The sequence below is a fragment of the Salvia hispanica genome, unplaced genomic scaffold, assembly GCF_023119035.1.
Source record: "Salvia hispanica cultivar TCC Black 2014 unplaced genomic scaffold, UniMelb_Shisp_WGS_1.0 HiC_scaffold_1071, whole genome shotgun sequence".
Classification (NCBI taxonomy): domain Eukaryota; kingdom Viridiplantae; phylum Streptophyta; class Magnoliopsida; order Lamiales; family Lamiaceae; genus Salvia; species Salvia hispanica.
This window is the reverse complement of record NW_025951329.1, coordinates 1-10,793: the sequence shown is the minus strand read 5'-3', so window position 1 is coordinate 10,793 and position 10,793 is coordinate 1. Positions and strand designations below refer to the sequence as shown.

General features: G+C 35.0%; 2 long non-coding RNA genes and 1 pseudogene across 2 annotated transcripts; all 3 read right to left on the bottom strand.

Annotated features, from left to right (window-relative positions):
* Positions 1-2,391: 2,391 nt before the first annotated feature.
* Positions 2,392-3,959, bottom strand: LOC125197901 (annotated as a pseudogene).
* A 4,193-nt stretch (positions 3,960-8,152) lies between these two features.
* On the bottom strand, positions 8,153-8,821 carry LOC125197900. The gene is made up of 3 exons (XR_007172283.1): positions 8,736-8,821; positions 8,596-8,639; positions 8,153-8,225 (listed from the first exon to the last, which is right to left on the bottom strand). It is a non-coding gene; the product is annotated as an uncharacterized LOC125197900 (long non-coding RNA).
* A 310-nt stretch (positions 8,822-9,131) lies between these two features.
* On the bottom strand, positions 9,132-10,235 carry LOC125197898. The gene is made up of 3 exons (XR_007172282.1): positions 10,161-10,235; positions 9,584-9,693; positions 9,132-9,155 (listed from the first exon to the last, which is right to left on the bottom strand). It is a non-coding gene; the product is annotated as an uncharacterized LOC125197898 (long non-coding RNA).
* Between the last annotated feature and the right edge of the window lie 558 nt (positions 10,236-10,793).

Below are 10,793 nucleotides of genomic sequence, written 5' to 3'. Positions count from 1 at the left end.
ATATGTCTCATGGGAAGTTGTTGTACATGTCACATATGCAATCCAAATCTATTAATACAAGTTTTCTCTAATCAATGTCATAATACCTATTCTTTGGCTGTCAAACCTAATTAGTGCAATTAGAATTGATTTCACATTGTCTATAATCATCTTCATCTAAATCATGGAATCATCTTCTCAAGTATTATTATGAAGCCATTGCTTGGCCACATTAGAGCATCCACAATGGGACAGAGGATGCGACGGACATGCATCCTCCGCCTCATAGTCCACCACTGCAGCACCACAGACTATGCACACATTATCCTCTGCGAGGATGCATCGTCCGCGGATTATGACACGGAGGATGCATCCTCCGGCCTATCCTCCGCCCCATTGCAGGGGGTGCAGAGGATATAGGCCAGAGGATGCACACATTTTTCAATATATTTTTTTCTTCTTCTATATATGTCACCATTTTTTTACTTCATTTCACACCTTTCACTCCACTCTCTTCCCCATCTCAATTTCTCTCTAAATTCAATAATGAATTCCGAAGATTTTCATATTTGCAAGCATAAAATATAAAAAATAAAAAATAAATATTGACAATAGGATTGCCTTTAATTTGTGGTGTTTTTATATTTTTATTCTTGCTAATTGATATATTTGCAAACATAAAAAATAGGATTAATGAATTTTTGTAGTGTTTAAATATTCAAATAATAAATAAAATGTTTAGGACGGGCTATAGTCCGCTCCATTGCAGGTGAAAGTGACGGAGGATAGAATGCTGATGTGGCGGAGCATAGGGCAGGAGCTTAGGGCGTCGCACCCTCCGCCTCATTGTGGATGCCCTTAGTAAAATAAACATTTTTATCAGCACTCTTACCCATACTTTATGTTTTCAACCGTATACATTTTGGTAAATAGTAGGAGTAGTATATAGTAATAATTGAAATTTGGATTATTTTTTTAAAAAAAATATCCTATGTATTAACAAAGTTTGTTGTCCAATATTAAAGTCTCGACTCCGCCACTGGCTAACCATGATGACTGGCAGTAGAGGTCCAGAGTAATTCTCATAATTTTCAAATTTTTTATTTAGTTCCATATTAAATCGCCAGAGAATAATTTTTATATCCGAATTTTAGAGATATTATAAGAAGACATTAGCAAAAAAAAATTGGTCCTACGCATATCTTCCGCCCTTGCAATGTACTCAAAGTAAATGTGTTGTTAATGATATTGGAGATTTTCTTTGTAGTAAAAGATGAAAGAAAATATTTGTTTCTACTTGTAAAATACATATATTGATTCAAACAATAGGATTGCCTCAAATTTAATAATTTAAGTACTTGCTTTTATTTACAAATTTATGCATAACCCATGCTTTATTTGAAGGGATATTTGAAATTATCCGAATAAATCACGTTCTAAGGTACCCAAATTGGAATTAGCCGAAAAAAATTTCAACTTGCATCAAATATCGTCTAAAGGTGTGTGTATCTTCAATGGTAAAAAAAAATATCCTTATATATCTCCAATATAATTAAATATGTATTGGTCTTTGCCCATGCATCTTAAGTTGTGCAAGAAGGAAAAAAAAAGAAAAAAATTTCTATGATTAATGTAAATAATTTTATTGAGACTTAGGTGTGTGACGTTTTTTAAAATATCAACTATTTCCATTTTGGACTGTTCATTAAAAAATAGAAACTTTCGAATCTTTCTATTTTAGGACTGGACCCCACAATCCAATAACTCTACTTTCACTACTTTTTCTCTTCTTTCACTTTACTCAATTTTCTCTTTCTCTCTCTTACTTTACTAATTTTTCTTACTTACTTTACCAATTATGTATTAAAACTCGTACCGTTTTTTAATACGGATGGAGTAGGTTTTTTTGGTTAATAATTTAGATTTATTAATGAGTAATTTTTCCATGCATTGCATTAGGATTCAATCAACATTTTCTCAAATTTTACAAAATAAGTTTCGTGGTCAAATTAGGGAAGGGACAATTCTCACTATTGGCAATGGATCATGCGTAGGTTCTTAATGGAGTGCATTTTTTTGGATATGAAGAGAACCATTGAGTTTAGGGACCAAATTTTCATGTTGTTATAAGGGTGAAATATAAGATTCCTGAAATGTATGCTTCTCATGTTGTCTTTCAAGATTTCACATTCTCTAAAGACTTCAAATATGTTCATTATTTGAGAAATACTCCTTCATATAATTTATTCACCTCTATGGATGGTTGGATTGATAGTAGGTTGAAGGAACAAGTCTTTTAACATTGTTAATGACATTATTTATTTAATTTTGGTGTCGTATCACTATTCAAATTTTATACTATAAACATTATATACTTTGAGTTAATCGTATTTAGCAAGTGCAATATCTATGTTACCAAAAGAGAATTTACTTCTTTGCCTTAATGATTAAGTGCAGTATTCTTCAAGAATAACATGGCATCAAAAATAGCGAGCAAAACTTCCAACATTCTCATCAAAGAAAAAACAAAAGCCTCAACCCTCTGGAAGAAAAACAATATCAGAGAGCTTATGTATATCTAAACCCCCTAAATCATCTTCAACAACTCACTTGACAACGAGCTTCAGTGCGACTTCACGTACTCCTGCACAATGTGGAGCCCCTCACTTTCCTCGCCAAAATCCTACATAGCAAGAAACTCGGTTAAACTCTCGAATGATTAATCTATCAATTTGAGAAGAAAACCATGATTACCTTCACAACACAAGCAGCTCCGACAACTTTCCTGGCCTTGCCTTCGGAATCAATCTTGCACAACTACATAAGTAACATTCAACACTGCAATCAAATACTATCTCAACGTGTCCCAAGTAGCAAAAAAGACAACCGGCTCAAGATGGTCCGTCATCACCACAGTTGTCAAAGACAAATCAGAAGTGGTTTCAACAGCAAATAAAGGGTGCAGTATGCACTTACACCAGCCTATTCACCGAGGGTTTTGGCACTTGCAACAGAGATAAGGTTGACATTGTGGTCGGAACACAATGCCTTGACCAACTTAGTGTAGTCAGGTTGGTCGCAGTCCTCTGCCAGCACACAGAGAAGGGCAGCGTGCTTCTCAATTGCCTTGGCAGCCTCATGAAGGCCACGAACAAGCCCACCATGCGCCAACGACTTTTTTAGCACAAGCTGCAGAGCAGTCATGATATCCATAGGCTCACCAAGGGTGGGAGCAGCAACCGGCACTGGTGTATCCACAATAACAGGCTCTTCTCTGCAAAAGATCCAATCTAATTCAACAGGGGTTCAAAGAAAAAGCATTCAGCATGCCCTAATTTGCATCTATCCTCGTTTCGTTCCGTTTAAAATGAGTCTACAATCTGACAAATCTCACAAAAACATCTCTGCATTCGCTCAGCAATGAAATCACCATGAAATACCAAGGAAAATCAACAGATATACAAAATTCCAACTTTACAGTTTTTCTCAAAGAATCAATTATTTAATACAACAAATCGAAGAAAAATATCTTTGGAAACACCTTCAAATACAAAGGAAATTCAACAGATGAACAAAATTCCCTACCCAGACATTCTTGCTTCGGGTTATGGGCAGCCTCTAATTAAATAAACTGCAATGTGCAAAAAATACAAATCAGTAAATTGTAAGTGAAAATTCATGTCCGAGTTCAAATCAAATTCAGATACGAACGATTTGAATCTCCGAGGATCAATATTTCTGAAATAAATCCAGATCAATCTAAACAAGTTGGGGGAAAATAAAAATAACAGGATAAACGTAATAAGCAAAACAAACAAATAAGATCACAATAGAGAAAAAGGAACGAAATAACAAGAGAAATTAACGTACCTGCGGAATAAGGGGTTAAGCAGGAGACGCAGCGTCTACTATTTTGGTGCAATTTTATAGTGAAGAAAACCACAAAACCCTAGATAGATACCATTCTTGCTTTCCTGGACTTAATCAATTTTATTACATGGGCCTACATCGCATCTCTTTTATTTATTTAATTTATTTAACAGATCTGTGGAATTTAATATTTTTTCAGAACATTTGATTTGACACTAATTTTAATATATGATTAAAAATGTAAGAGAAAGATCAAAAGAAAATAAGGCCATGTTTGACTAACGATAAAGTAAAGTTGGCAGGAAAATAATTTTTTAATACTTAAAAAAAGTTAGGATTCAAAATCCGGAAAGTTGTACTAACTTTCCTTGTTTCGGGATTCTGATTATTTTCTTAGTTTGATTAAAACCAGAACAAACACAAGAATTTAAAATTCAAAGGAATCAGATTACTTTCCCAGACATAATCCTGACAACCAAACATGGTCTTAAAGTATTGTTTGTTAGTGAAGAATGGATCCCACCTCATTAGAGAAAAATGAGTTTTCAAAATTAGAAATTTCATATTTTTCAAAAAGGAAATACTCCGTACTAGTTTATACTTTTCAGGGACGGATGGAGTACTACATCCATCCATATATACTCCTCCGTCCGCCAATACTTGGGAAAGTTGATTCCCGGGGAATTTTAAGAAAGTTTGGAAAAAGGTTGAAAAAATTAGTGAAAATGAGTCTTACTTTTATATATACCCCCCGTCCCATTAAAAATAAAACATTTTTTTTTTAAAAATTTTATTTGTTAATGATGAGAGAATAAATAAAAGATATGGAAATGTAGAAATGAGTTGTTTTCCATTTTAGAGAATATTTCATTTTTAATTGGATAATCCAAAAAGAAAAATATTTTATTTTTAATGGGATTGAGTAGTATTAGTTTTATAAGAATAAAGCACGAGCATGAACGAAATTAACGTAGATACATTACTAAGAGTAGAAAAAGTAAGTACGACAAGTATTGGTGGATGGATTAAAAAGAATCTAGCTGACAAGTAATGCGCATATGGAGATTAGACTCCATATCCGCCCAAACTACTTCTTTTTCTAGACACCTTTTGGGATGTGAATCAAATTGTAGTCCTTATTGTATTGTTTTAACACACATTTTTAGGTGAAAAATGGACTCATTTTGATATATTGTAGGACAAAAGACCAATCCATAAGAGAGAGGAGTCCGGATGAAGAAGATACGGCTTTTTACGAAGATCAAGAATGCAAAGGCAAAACGCGCGACAGGCCAAAACGCGCGACTGATCGAGAGATGACAAAACGCCCGATCGGGCGTTTTTTCAAGATGCAAATCGCCCGACCGGCAAATGCTATCAAGTGCTTTTTCGGGCCCTAACTATTTAAATAGCTAGGGCACGACTTCCAATGCATTTTTTGGCGGCCGGAGGCGATTCTTAGAGAGAGAAAGAGGCTTGAGTCCATTTTTCGGAGGAAGAAAGAAGCTTGAGGCTAATTCTTCCCTAATCTTGCCCATATGGTAGCATTTACTTGTTTTCTTGTATTGTTGCCCACCATGAGTGGCTAGATTTTAGGATTACTCCTAGTTTGTTAGGGAAGCTTGTAAATATGAATCTATGATTGTGTTTTGATAGATTTCCATGTTTTGGTTCTGTCTATGTGTTTATTTCAACCTGTTCGGGTTTTGCTAGCAAAATTCATCCGGTAAAGGCCTTAACTTCAATGTCTCTTTAACTTGGAGTAGGGAGCTAACATAGATAAGGAACCCTAGGCTAAAACGATCGTGATAGTCCGGTGGATCTTATGTGTTGAACGTTTGTGAAGCCAATCTCGAGCTTACTATGCGATCCGTAGGAGTGAGGGTTGGTGAGTAGAGCCTAGGAGACGTGATCGCCTTATCCTAGGTGTAAAATTCCACGATCGTGATCGCCACGTGGAGAGCGTAAAATCAACATGATCCCGATAAATATTGGAAAGTAATTAGACTTTAGATTCATGTGAACAAGCAACCGAAACAAGCTGGAGTAGTCTTCCTCTTTATCGTGATTCCCTTATTCTTTTTTCCCTTTTGCTTCGTTCTTCACTCACCTCTAGATCAAAAAACCCAAAATTAAATTATTTTACCGCTTTTTAGTTAGATTTACTAGTTTTAGCAATTAATCTCCTCCCCGTGGGTTCGACACTTTTTATACCGCATTGCACGTTCGATACTTGCATGTAGTATTTTTAGGAAATTATTACTTGTTTTGTGTACTTAAATTGCACCCTAAAAATCACAACACCTATGGATCTCAACGCTGAGCCGGAAAGGAGTTCCGGGATTCCAACGCCTACTTTAGGCGTCCCGTTGGCAACAAGAGTGCCAAAGCCCATGGCAAAGGGAAGGCGACCGCCTGGATCGGCTCCCACTTGCGCTCGTGGCCTTAGTGTTCAATTAATTTCGCGGAGAGTTACGACTATAGGCTGCTAATTGACGCGACCACCATCCATGACAATGCCACTAATCCGGACACGCGGCAGAAGTATGAAAAGAGGATCAAGAATTTGCAAAAGAAGTTAGATTTAGACTTAGAGTAGTATAGGTTTTTTAAATTTAGTAACGTATTTTTAAAAAAAATTAGTAATGTATTTTTTTTAATTAAGTAATGTAGGTGGTGTTTGTTTAAATTTATTGTGTATAACATAATATATATTTTTATTTTGGCAAATGAAAACAAAAACAAAAAACTATAACATTAAAAATTAAATGAAAAATTAGTTTAATTGATAGGGCGGAAATTAGTCCAACCACCGAAGGAAGGTCGACTAAGATTGCATGCTGGCAACCACTAGTTCGAGCCATTGTGGACGCTCTAAGTGAATCTTACTAGTCCGAGTCATTGTGGATGCTCTAAGCAAATATTACATTTGCATGCTTTTGATATTGATTCAAATTGTGGAATTGAGAGGAATTAAAATTAGCATAATTTAATTCTAAATTAAAATTTTTTTGATACCAAACATTGTATTAGCAATTCAAAGTTCCAATTTCAATCATGATACCGAACAAAGTTTGAGGACAATTGATTGTTGGCAAATGAAACAAAAATAACTATAACAATATCTCATGTAAAGAGAAAACTCAAACCACTTCCTATCTCTAATTGGGTTTAGAATGAAATCCCATAAATTTATACTCATGTTATCAGAGTAGGTCATCGACGATAAGCTAAATTTAATTGATCTATCGATATATCTAGATTGGAATTGAAAAATAACTGACACAATAATAAGCTTTAAAATCGAACCAATTCTATTGATCGAACCTAAAGAAATGGAAACCATGAAAGCAAAGTGTAAATGCTTCACATGATAGCCTATCATAAAACAAAGTGTGTTGATAATTTATAAATTGTAGATTTCGACGATATATGAAATCCTTTCTCAAAATTTTTGAATTCTAATAAATCATTAGTACATTATTCGAGTCAAACAAATTATATGGACGAAACAACACTATATATTTGAAGATTAAAAAATTGTTTAAGATTACTCGGTGTTGATTAATTAGTAAATTGAATAGTACTAAATATGCATGATGTGCTCACTCTTTAATTCAAAATTGCATTTAGAATTTCTTCTTTCATTAATGTGTCCTCCTATCCATATGCTATCAAAACTCTATAATCTCATTTTCAAGAAAGTACTAACAGATTACTGACAAGTTATGCATTGAAAGTGTCACCAACTAGGATAAATAATTCAAGGTGATATTACCATTTTGACCCTCAAAACACAAAACCACAAGAAGCCAAACACCCTTTTATAAATGCAATAAGCATTACCTCACTCTAGGGATTAAAGTATCAATCAAAAGAAGCCCACTACTTGAAGCTTCATGTGCTATTGTTGTGTCTAGCCATTGTATCCTGACAAGGAAAGGCTATACATGATCATAAATCCATGAAATCCTTCAACATGGTATGCATGAACATCAAGAACCATCGCCGAGGTTGATCACTTCATGCATTTCTTGGATGTGGCTGCCTTTCATTTTCTTGATTGAAATTTCTGACCCTTCCTTGCTCACAAGATTCTCCCCACCATCCATTGCTGAGATGTTAGTTTCACAAGTCTCTTCATCAAATTCAGCCACGACTTGATGAAAGTCAGGTGAAGTAGTAGTGCTTTGGATTTACTGAGGGCATGGTTTTCCCCTTTTTAATCTGAACGGAGAAATGTCACCTTTAAAGGGGATTTATCTGACCTGAAGGCTTCAAGCTCGTAAAAGAAAAACTAACCTTTAGATGAAGAGGCAGCATGCTGTTGCTGTTTCTTCAACGTGTCTGCTTTTCTTCTTTTGTTTTCTTTAGTCCTGATTGATATCATAAAACAGGTCAGTTTTTTTGTTTCCATAAATGCGAAATGATGTTAAGATTTATCAGAGTTCAGGTTTAGGATAATGCTGAGTGGAGAATGCCAATTGTGAGGACTCCCCCCCAAGATCAATGCTTAAGGAAGAAAAGATACCCAGACTGATATAAAGGTTCCTAATTCCCCGACCCTTTGGTAGTTGAATATTGCAACACTACGTCAGAATTTCTTATATCTCCTGGCTTAACATTGAATATAGATAAGAAGATTTTTCACACACCACGACAATAACAATATAGTTTGAGGATGCAGGCATGAAAAGCATTCTAAGGTTAAGAAATTCATATTAAATCTCTTTTAATTAAACTTACTTGGTAAGCTCTCTGGATGGAGATGAATGACCGGTTACTTGTTTCTGTAACGATTTTGTCAAACTTTACATCCGCAACACAACAAAAAAAATTTAAACATAAGAGGATGAAAAATAATATTATATGACAAGAAATCTTACTTGTGGAGACTGCTCATCATGAAACAGTTTCAATTTTTCTTTTATCAGATTCAAGAGCTCTATTTCATCATCATCATACAAAATCTGTAAGAACATAACTAGATGCATTACAAATAGAAATATAATTGAGAGCACAAACAGAGGCATGAGGACAAATGCATTATGTAGTATCCCTACTCAGATAAAGTTTCTGCCCAAGTTGACGTAAAGTGTAGGAAACAAGGTATTGCCTTTTCCATGGTTCAAACAATCTGAGGCCTTAATCCTATATGCCCACGAATTTAAAGCTATGAACAAGTACTAGTAGGATTTAGTGCCTATAACCCACATTAAAAAGTAGTATTGGAGATGGGAGCTTGAGTATGGTACAGACAGCAAATGAAAGAAGGAAGTCTCGCTTTAACAGTGCCTGGATAAAACCTGCATGTTATGAAAGCTAAATGTGAGAAAATCTTGGTATTTTCCAGATGAAGCATATCTAAAATCCAAAACTATGAAGACATTGAATACGTTGACTGTGTGAACTAAAACTAAGTTGTTCCTAGGACTGCAGAACCACCACAAAGATGATGCACAATACCCTGGGTATTTATTCTGAGGATCTCATCATGATATAACAAACCAGTAAAATGAAAACTAAATCTAACCAGTGATACCAACAGAGAGCAACCAACTTCTATATTTAGAAAATTTATTTCATCCTATTAGTCTAGCTTCCAAGCGGCTTATCTCTCAATTGGGAAGGAACAACTCCGGAGTACGGTTTCTAAGTCGCATGCAAGACAGCAAGTGTGTGTTGGACAGGTAAGACAAAGGGACTTCATTATCTGAGATAGGCAACAGTTCACCTGTTTTTTATGCCTTCAGGACAACTTTGAACTTAATCAGTCTTTAAGAAGTGTCTAACTTCCAACATCTTTAATGCTAGTATTAGACAACGGGCACCACTGTTCATTTCCTAAACAGTGCCAAGTACACGACAAAACTTAGTGACCATCCAATAAAATCTGGAGAAATAGAGCATATCTAAGAGAGCAGTGGTGCTCATTTTTCTTAGTGATCAACCATCCAATTAAATCCAAAAACATGTGTTAATGTTAGTACATCATCTTAGTATTTTTAGGGACAATTATGAATTGAAACGACAATTTCAAAACAATCGAAGATAAAACCACTTATTGAACTTTTAGAAGCAAGAAAAGTTATACGAAAGTATGGTATGGTGGTGACTTTTGGGGAATTTTCTACTGCAGAAATACTTACTTTTGTTTTTGAGAGGGTCTAAAATAGAAATACTTAGGACACAAGAAATGAGGTTCATTTTAAGGCCAAACCTGAATAACTTAAAATAATGCCCATTTCATCTGAAGTAAGAACTCATTGAAATCAACTACCAGAAAGATATAGTTTAACATGCCCACTTACATTTCATCCATTGGCCACCACACTTGTATCCTTAAACTGATTAACTCTTCTCCAAAATCCACACGTGGCTTTCTTTGACTTCTTCTGAATGGAAGTGTATTGAAACATATTAAAAAAAATTATGCATCTCCAAGGATGTTTTAATTAACACCATATTATACGATAGAACATGATGGTACTATCCTTTTCCAAATTGGCTGATAGGAGATCCCTGGCATCTGCATAAATTATTATTCCAAACAATTGACATAGTTGTACGGGAAAAGTCCATCAAACACAAGACAGATAATGACCTTTCATGCAGCATCATTCGGTACATATTCATGGGTAAATAGACTTATTATCTCACAGACAGTACCTGAGGTGAAAGGTGTGATGTTTTTCTTCTTTGCTTGTGTCACCAATTACACCTCCTTTCTTTTCCACCCTCATCTTACTTTGATCCAGCAATAACCCTTTCACCAGTCTTCTTCGTGCATCATCTCCCCCTCTCTTCATTTTCAAGCGATTTTGCTTTTCATTGTTGATGTAAACTCCAGGTCCTTGTGCTGATTAACATTTTTCTTATGAGACTGACCATTTTTTGGTAAGATCAGTCTACTAAAAGAATCTTTTTCTCAATGACTGCTTACC